Here is a 9,481-nt window from a genome sequence, read left to right as displayed (position 1 = left end):
TGCTTGTGGTAGGATGTTCACGTGGGTTTACGCTAAGCCTTTAGCTATCATCTACCCTTTTTCTTTTCCTGAATCTTTTCTTAGAATTTTTGATCATTCATTTCATTATTGTTTGATGTGCTAAGAATGTAAATACCAAAAAGAATGGAGATTTTTTTACTCTTTCTAAATATTTAAAAAGTTGAAAGCAATGGTCAGATAATAAACAACAACCAAAAAATTTGGAATTTCACCAAGTAGGAATTTTGACTTTCTGGGAAGGTACTTAGGTGATCCTACTACATACAGGAAAGCACAAAGTTCAAATTGATAATCTAAAACCCAGGGAAAAGAATTTAATTGCAGACAGGGTTTCCTTGCCTGGAAGCTGCATTAAAGGCTTTTGTATGCAGATCATCGTTGGCCAAGACCAGGTAGGGCTCAGGAAAGGAGCTCACACCTTCCTGAACTGTCCATAGGGAAATCATCTTTGGAGTTGTTTGAACTGCCTCATCCTGGTAGAATCATAGCCACCATCACAGAAGCATTGTTGTATGGAAAGTTTACTGTCACTAGCAATAAGCCGTAGATGAAAGGAGGGGAGGGATAAGAAAACAAAAGGGAAAAATAGAAGCAAAAAATTCACCAGAGTAAAAAAAATATACATAAACTAGTTGTTTTTGTCTCTCTAGTTGCTATGATGTGCACAAAGGAAATAGACGGAATAAAATCACATCTCAGGAACACCAACATAAATTCCCCCTTGCTTTGACAAGTACGTAATTTTGTTCAGTGATGCTCTTCACGTCTGGAGAGTTATGAGGCAATTTCATTCCCATCTGACAAATTTACAAAGAAACATTAGAGAGAAGGGATTAGAAAAGCGAGAAATCTTTATAGACTTTTTCCTCAGGCTGTATTTTCCTTCCATCTCTTGGCTCTTCCTTGAGGAATATGTATGAGTGACTCATGGTGTATGAACACCACAACAGAACCACTTAGGAGATAAGCAAAACATGAAATGTGCCTTAAATCAACTAATTGTATTTACATTATTTTGGGGGAGAATATCCTTATTGGCAAACATTTGGATGAAACTACTTTTGCACATTCTCCAGATAATATTGGTAACTGCATGTACTTAGGGAAATTACAAAAAAATACTTAAGTGAGATCTGTGAGTGGGGTCTCCTCAAGAAAGTTTGCAAAACAAGAGGAATCTGTCCTTTCTGGTGGTGATGAAGAAGGAGAAAGATTTTTTAAAAGTGCCAACAGATTTGATATTTTTCAGGGCCAGACATTCTAGAGTGGAGTTAGTTCTTATTTGTTTGCAATAAGTATGTACATACTAAATTTGTTGCTTAATTTGCAGATGGATTTTTGAATTCCCATATAGCATAGTTGAATTCTGGGCAGTTGTCAACTTTTTAAAGTGTTTGTAGCTATAAAATCTTCCCCTTGTTTGGCACAATAAGCTAACAGAGTCAGTCAAATTTTTTTTTTGATCATTTTGGGTTTCTAGTAGATCTCCTTTCGATTAAGGTCACAGCGAGTGCTTAGAATGCTGATGAAAAAACCCATCACGGGACTCAGAAGTTCAGAAAACATATTCCTTTCCTGGCATTGAGATTAAACATAATACAATGCAGATGCTGTCTGATTCAGAACACAGATGACAAATGTTTTATAACTGGGACTTAGGGAATGGAGAAAGGCAAAAGACGCACGGTTTCCCTAGTTGAGAGCCCCAAAGCAACCATAATCCAGTATATGTAATATGGCAGGAAAAAGGCAAGATACTTGTGTGTGTGTGTGTGTGTGTGTGTGTATGTGAGAGAGAGAGAGAAAGAGTATGTGTGCATGCCAAAGTATGTGTGTTTGAGAGTTACATATGATATATGTATATATTTTTAGAGCATCCATCTGGGCCTATTGTTGGCCATATTTATGACATAAAATCCATTAAAAAAGTGAAATCAAAACTCATCTGGGTAGTCAGTTTTAGCTGTTCTTGATGTTTTCATATTTTCTATTTATTTTCAGATCTTTTTTTTTTGTTATAGGTAAATGTTTTATGATGTTTATTAAAAGTTGTCCTCACAGCATCTCACAAATTTGTTAAAATATCTCTTTTGTTCAAATTCTTTTCAAATGTTATTCAAAATGAATGGAGACATCTCTGCCTTTCAAGGGATGAACACCTGAGAGTTTACTTTTTCTATGAAAATCAACCAAACAACCAACAAGCATTTACTAAGGGTTAAGTATGTGTAAGGGATCATGCTAAGTATTGAGAATACCAAAAAAAAAGGCCAAAAATATTTCCTCTTTCCCTCAAGGAGCTTACATACTAATGGGGAGACAACTGGCATACAAAACAGGGGTATACAAGTTACAAACAGAAAAGATGGAAGGAAAGAAATCTTGCCTGTTTTCTGTTTGACTTCAACTGCTTTATTCCAAAGTTGACGTTACTTTATTCTGCTCTTTCTTTAGTCACGTTTTTTTTAACATCCCTCATTACCTACCAATAATCCTATGCCATTTTCCAAAACAGTTTTTCATATAGCAAATTTAATTGTTTTCTAGAAAAAAAAGAGAGTAAGAGAAAGCTAGCAAGAGAAACAGAAACATCAAGACAAGAGACAGAAAGACCCAAAGAAAGAGAATTTGGTGATGGTTTGAGTTTGAAATGGACCACTTTCCATCTAAACTTATAGAAATTAACACTGATTAGAGAATTTTAAATTATATGGGAGGTAGGTCCAGACAAACATAGAAATATGAAAGTTGTTTATCCAAAGTGTCTGACCTCTGTAAAAATCAGGCTAGGCCTTTTACTGTGGGCTTTCCATCTTAATATTATGCATAGGCCTTTAACTTGCAAATTACTTTTTGTTTCTTGATAACTTTAACTGGAGTTGCCTAGGAAATAGGTTGATCAAGATGAAAGAAGGAAAACTTTCTAATATCCTCTCGTGGGGGGGAAAATTCCCTTTATTTCTGTTTGAGTCTTTTGAATACAGTAAGTTTTAGGGGGAAGTTATTGAGACATAAAAGGAATTTTTGAACTGCTTTGGAGTTTATGATAACCATGGTCTAATACATTATCTTGAAAGCCTTTATAGTATGCAGTTACAAACTTCCAGGAAATCTATTAAAATGCAGCATTAATTAACATAAACTTTATAGTGTTACTAATATTCTACAAACAACTAAGATTTTAAAAGCCCCCTTTTAACAGAGGTTTCTCTTGCTGCCTGCATACTAGCAGAGTGAATTATGGAAAATACTGAGATAGCATAGAAAAAATGAATTTTCACAGTTTGATGCTGATTGGAGACACACCAAAGTACCTGTCTTTAATGTGAGGAGTTGTGAAGGAGAGATACTTTCTGGATTGCTTAGCATCCTCTCTGTGAGCCTCAAACTGAAAATTGATGGGTCAATATTCATTATCCACAGTAGGAACAAGTTAAATGATTCAAAATGCCTAATTTAGGATCATACAGTCAGAGCTCTAGAGTTGGAAAGGATCCAAGAGGCTATCTGTTCCAACCCCTTCATTTTAAAAATGAGAAGTCAAGACCTAACAAGGTTAAGGGACTTGCCCAAGATCACCTAGTTAGTGGAATTTGAACCTAGGTCTTCTAACTCTAGAGCCAATGTTCTTTCTACAATCACTCTTAATTGGTGAGACTGATAACTATGCCAACTCTTTAAGTTTTTCTGGAGTCCAGCACAGCATTTGAATTGAATTGAAAGACTTTTTAAAATGTGAAAGAAATTTTACTCCTCCTCCATAAAAGGAAGGGAGTTGGCCTTGCTAATCGTTAAGGTCCCCATCTGGTTTAAAGTCCTCTTCTCCTCTGAACCTATTGTCTGACATCTGATTAAACTGGACCCCATTCTCTAATGCAACTTTCCAACCCAAGTCAATGAATTAACTAGAATATGATAAATCTCAAATTGACACTTCAGAGAGGTGCCCAATGATTACAAAAATGGTCACGGCATTTTTATATGCGATGTTTGGTCCTTAGTTCCATTGGCGAACATCTCCAACCCAAACCTTGACCTTTTTTAGAGAGATGTTTTTCATTCTGTTTTGAATCCCCAAAGGGAGGAGACATTTCAGCCTCCATACCCAAAGGGCAAAACTGTCCAAATTCAGAAGAGAAATGAAGATGAGTTGGCACTGAATTATCCGGCTATAATTATTTTCAACCCATCCACATTTAAATGAAAGCCACTAAAGTATGTCTGTTGTAAAAATGAAAATGGGAAGATATTTGCTTTGTTAGACTCTCTTAGTGTGGTGCAAGTATTCTATCTTTAAATGCTGCAGATCACAATTGTATTTTTTATTTTTTGGCAAACATCCTTTGTCTTCCCTGATGCTCTGACATCTCTTCATGAGGATAGGGGCCATCTTATATTGATTTTTGGATCCTCTCCTGTGTGAGCACAGAGCTCTGCTCATAGTAGGTATTTAGTCAAGTCAAGTCAACAATTCCACAAGCATTAAGCACTGGGTGATTCAAAATAAGACAAAACATCCCTGGTGTCAAGAAGCTCAGTCTAATGGGGGAGATGATATGCATGCACCCACAGATGATCAAGATATATATCAGATAAAGTGGAGGTAATCTCTGAGCAAAGGCACCAGGATTAAGGGAGTTCCAGAAAGCCTTCTTGCAGAAAGTGAGATTTTAGCTGAGACTTGATGGAAGTCAGAGAAGCTATGAGGCAAAGCTGAGGAGGGAGAGAGTAACCAGCATGGAACTGAACTGGTATAAAATGAACACCGGATTTAGAGTTATAGGACCTGGGTTTGAATCCTTATATTTCCACTAAAACAAAGGGAAATGGAACTCGGACTAGGACTGAGAGAGCTAGAAAATAATTTAGAGACTGCAACATGGCATGATAGAAAGAATGCTGGACTTGGAATTAAGAGATGTGGGTTCAAATTTTTCCTCAGAAACTTACTGGCCCTATGACTCTTGGGCAAACCATCTTCATCTTGGCTTCCTTATCTGTAAAATTGGGATAGTAATGGCACTTTTCTTATGGAATTCTCATGAGAATCAAGTAAGATAATGTATGTAGAGTGCTTTGTATTCCTTAAAATCCTGTAGGAGACAAAGAAAAGGCTCATGCTTCTGAAGGATGAAGATGATACTAGAGGAGCACCATTCTACATTTACATACATATGTATCTGTGGGATAATATTATCATCTATCTAGTCCAAACCCATCATTGTTACAGATGAGGAAACCGAGGTCCCAAGAATTTAAATAACTTGCTCAGTTACACAGATATTAATCATACTCATCATTCACATTTCTAAAGCACTTAAAAGTTTACCCAGTACGTGCTATCTCACTTGTGCCTTAGGACAACCTGGAGAAATATTAGTATGCTCATTTTTACAGATGAGGAAACTGAGACTCAGAACTAATAACTAACACTTATATAGTGCTTTAAGCTTTGCAAAGAGCCTTACATAATACATAGGTGATCTCATTTTTTTCTCACCATAGCCTTGGGAGGTAAGAGGGTAAGAATTATTATTATCCCTATCTTATAGACGAGAAAATTGAGATTGAGAAGGGTTAAGTGATTTGCCCATGATCACAAATCAGAAATAGAACTGGCATTTGAACTCAGACTCAGATCTTTTCACTATATTGTGATGCCCACACCCCCTTTTAAGACTTGGGCAAGCCACTTGCTTCCCATTAATTCTCAGTCTTCTCATCTATAAAATGAAGGTAATAAGACTTATCACACCTATCTCTCAGGGCAGGGAGGATTGAACAACGTATGCATGTAAAGCATTTTGTAGACCAAAAAACACTCTCCAAATGGAAGCAGCTTTGATTATTCCCTAGCACCTTTTCCTCATCTCCATCTGAGCAAAATTGGCCATTTTCCATTTTGACATGCATATTTCTGGCCACATTTTAAGAAAACACTTCTAGTGTCCTTTCTCCACTGGTCATGGAAGCCTTCATAAATTTCTTGGCATATTGCTTTATTTTTCCCCCATAGCCATGCACAATTTTTCATCTACATGATGTTGGAAAAGCTAATTTATTGCTATTGTCATCCTAACCAATTAAAAGTAAGTAAGTTGAGGCCTGGGGAGATTCAGTTACTACCCTTAGAACAGACAACAAATCAGTGCCCAGGAGTCCTTTTAGAAAATGGTGTAAGACCTATCATTTTTTTGTGTGGTCCATGATTAATATCTGTAGCACCTGGCTTGGAGAATGACTTTGGAGCCTAGTTTCAGAATTCTTTTCCTGCCACGGGAAACAAAAAGTGACTAGACCTTGGAAGAGTAGGACATATTAATTTAAATCAAATCCAGAATGTCCCTGAGAAAAAGGTTGTTTACTTCTCTGGGTTGTCTCTCCTCTTTGAGCCACCCCCAGCTGCTCTCCCTTTTCCACTCCTTCCATCTTCTGCTCTCCATACCTCCTCTCTGGCCATCCTTCAACCTTCTCACCAATCATTGTGTTAACTTGAGTCTGTTCAAACCTTGGTTTGTCAAATCTTGGTTTTGACACTTCCTGGCTATATGGATTGGATAAGATGTTTAACTTTTTTAAACCTCAGTTTCTTCATATGTAAAATGGACTGTTTAATTTTTTAAATGGGTGTTCCTAAGACTTAGCATCATGCCTGGCATAGAATAAGTACTTAATAAATGTTTGTTGATGGATTAATTATGCCCCTTATCATACTGGGTTATTGTAAGGAAAGTTGTTGGTAAAATATTAATGAGCTAAATAAATGTGAATTCTTATCATCATATAGGCAAAATCATAAGGAGGTGGTGTAATACATCAGAATAAACACTGAAAAGACTCAGAACAGCACCAGGCACATGATAGGAATGTTAGGTGACTAACTAGCTCTTCCACTAGCTCACTATGCATGTCATAGGGCAAATTGTTTTGTTTTTCCGGAACTCAGGCCTCTGTTCTATAAAATCAGGGGGCTGAACCAGTATCATAATTTTAGATCTAGAAAGAGGAGTTTGTTAGAACTAACTCAAACTTGATGGAGAGAGCTGATTGTTAAATTTTCAGTGTGAACATAAAAACTGATGCTATTCATCAGGGCTTGTTTTATTATTATTATTTTAATTGCCTAGACTTGAGAAAGTGATGGATAAAATGTTAATGATTCAGATTCAACTTAAAAATATGTTGTGGGAACATTTTATTTTCCTAAAGAGTTGGTTATTCAACATTTATCAGCATACTACTGGGTAGAAGAGAACTCAGAGGTCATCTAGTCTAAATCCTTCATTTGCAGAAGAAGAAACTGAAACCTAGGTTGATTAAATAAGGCCCCACAGATAATGAATGTCAAGGTCAGGACTCAAACCCAGTACTTCTGAGTCCCCATTCAATTTTTCTTCCACTGGTCCAGATCCTTAGATACTCTGCCAGCTTCAACATCCTCTGATTCCTTACAGTGATTACAGTAGGAACAAGATTAGGAAATCATCTCTATTGGTCTACTGGCTATTTGCCAAAAGTTTACTTATGCTGATTCTGTTTTTATTACATTCAAAATCTGGAGAGTCTCAGAGACTATGCAGAGGAAAAAAAAAGACCCTCCCTCCAAAAACAAAAACAGAACAACTTCCCATCCTACAACTCCTGGAAACGAAGGCATGATTTTCAAAATATTGGAGCAATAGCCAGCAAAGGAGAGAAAAAGAAGGCAAAATCATGCAGACTTCCGTGAGCCAATGGCAAGGTCTGACATCACTGAGCTGGGGAACAATCTGCAAGATGGAGCTGGCACAAACTGGCATGTTTCCAAATAAGTACAAAATCTTCTGTACCAAAACACCTGTTGCGCTATGGGGCGCTCTTGTGATGCAATCTGGTTCGTGTAAGGCCAGCAATGTTCCTGGGCAACCCTGTGCCCCATGCCAGATTCCCAAAGGTTTTTGCAGTTGCGGTGACTTTGCTCCCTGTGACCCTTTATTACCTCTACCTCCCTTTGGAGTAAGTTAGGTGAGGGACGGACTCAGGCTGGTACCCCATTAGTTGAGGATTGATGTTGGGAAGAACAGAAGTACGTTTAGGCTATTCAATAGTAAACAAAAGGTGATTTACTTAACCACAGCAACAAAGATACCGAGCACTTAATTCAGGTTGATGGGGAAACTCTCATCAGCTTATATTTATCTTAAGACATTCAAGAAGTCTGAGGGATTCCTGACCCCGTTTGGTGGGTCTTTTTATATCTTTAGAGGATCAGGAAGCCAGACAGTGGGACCCGAGGCCATCAGGAAGCTGTGTTAAGGAAGGCAAAGCTTGAACCTTCTTCACTTCTCTTTCCTACTCTGCACCCTCAGTCAATCAAGTCCCTGGAAAGGCTACGCCCCTGTTTTGGGAGGGGGGAACTGGTAGATATTGGCCCTATTAAGAAGCAAGAAGAGGTTCTTTTCAAAAGGGGAACAGGGTGTCTGGGGGTGGGAGGGTAGAATGGTTCCCCTCTAACATCTTCTTCATCCTTCAGAACCCTGAACCTTTTTTCTGTCTCTTACAGGTTGGAAATGACAGGGGGTTTCCCCATCTAAAATTTTGGTAAGAGTAATTTTTCTAGAGACCACCAACGGTTAGGAATGACTGGAGTTCTCTGAATTTCACATCATTGTTGCCTTTATCTTGGGAACACATAAGAACTCAAATGTAAAATTCTCCCACTGTTTACAAAGAGGTAGGATCAGAGCTGTGGATCTAGAAGGGAACTCAGAGATCATCTACTCTAACTTCTCACTTTATTTTATTTTTTAATTTAATTAAAAAAATCCCTCACCTTCTGTCTCAGAATCACTACTGTGTATTGGTTCCAAGGCAGAAGAGAGGTAAGGGCTAGGCAATGGGGGTTAAATAAACTGCCCAGGGTCATCCATCTGGGAAATGTCAGAGACCAGATTTGAACCCAGGACCTCCTGTCTCTGGGTCTGATTTTCACCACTGAGCCACCTAACTGCTTCCTAAACTCTCATTTTTAAGATGAGAAGATGTAGGGTGTGTGAGGTTGTACAATGGTTAGAGCATCGGCACACTTTCCAGCTGTGTGGTCTCAGGCAAATCATTTAACTTTGATTTCCTTGCCCTTGCCCTTGCTCTTCCTCGGTTTTAGAATTAATAATTTAGAAGATAAGGATTAAAAAAATGAGAAGACTTAGATCTAAGAAGGTAAGTGACTAACCAAAGACCAAAAAGGTAGATAGCCAGTAGGAGAAATGGGATGCAAGCTTAGGGCCTTTGACTCCAAGTCTAGGGCTCTTGCCACTGTACCACGCTATTTCTCCTAATAGTATATACAGGACTCTGCATATAATACATGGGCATTCAACATGTATTTATTGTAAATTCCCGAAATGCTGCCATTAATTGAAAGAGCAGCTTGCCCTTTAGATAATCAGTTGACTTTTTACAAGAAGGAGTAATTATTTAT

The sequence above is a fragment of the Monodelphis domestica genome, chromosome 1 (genome assembly GCF_027887165.1).
Source record: "Monodelphis domestica isolate mMonDom1 chromosome 1, mMonDom1.pri, whole genome shotgun sequence".
Taxonomy (NCBI): Eukaryota; Metazoa; Chordata; class Mammalia; order Didelphimorphia; family Didelphidae; genus Monodelphis; species Monodelphis domestica.
The sequence above is the reverse complement of the archived record's forward strand: the minus strand, read 5'-3'. Positions refer to the sequence as shown.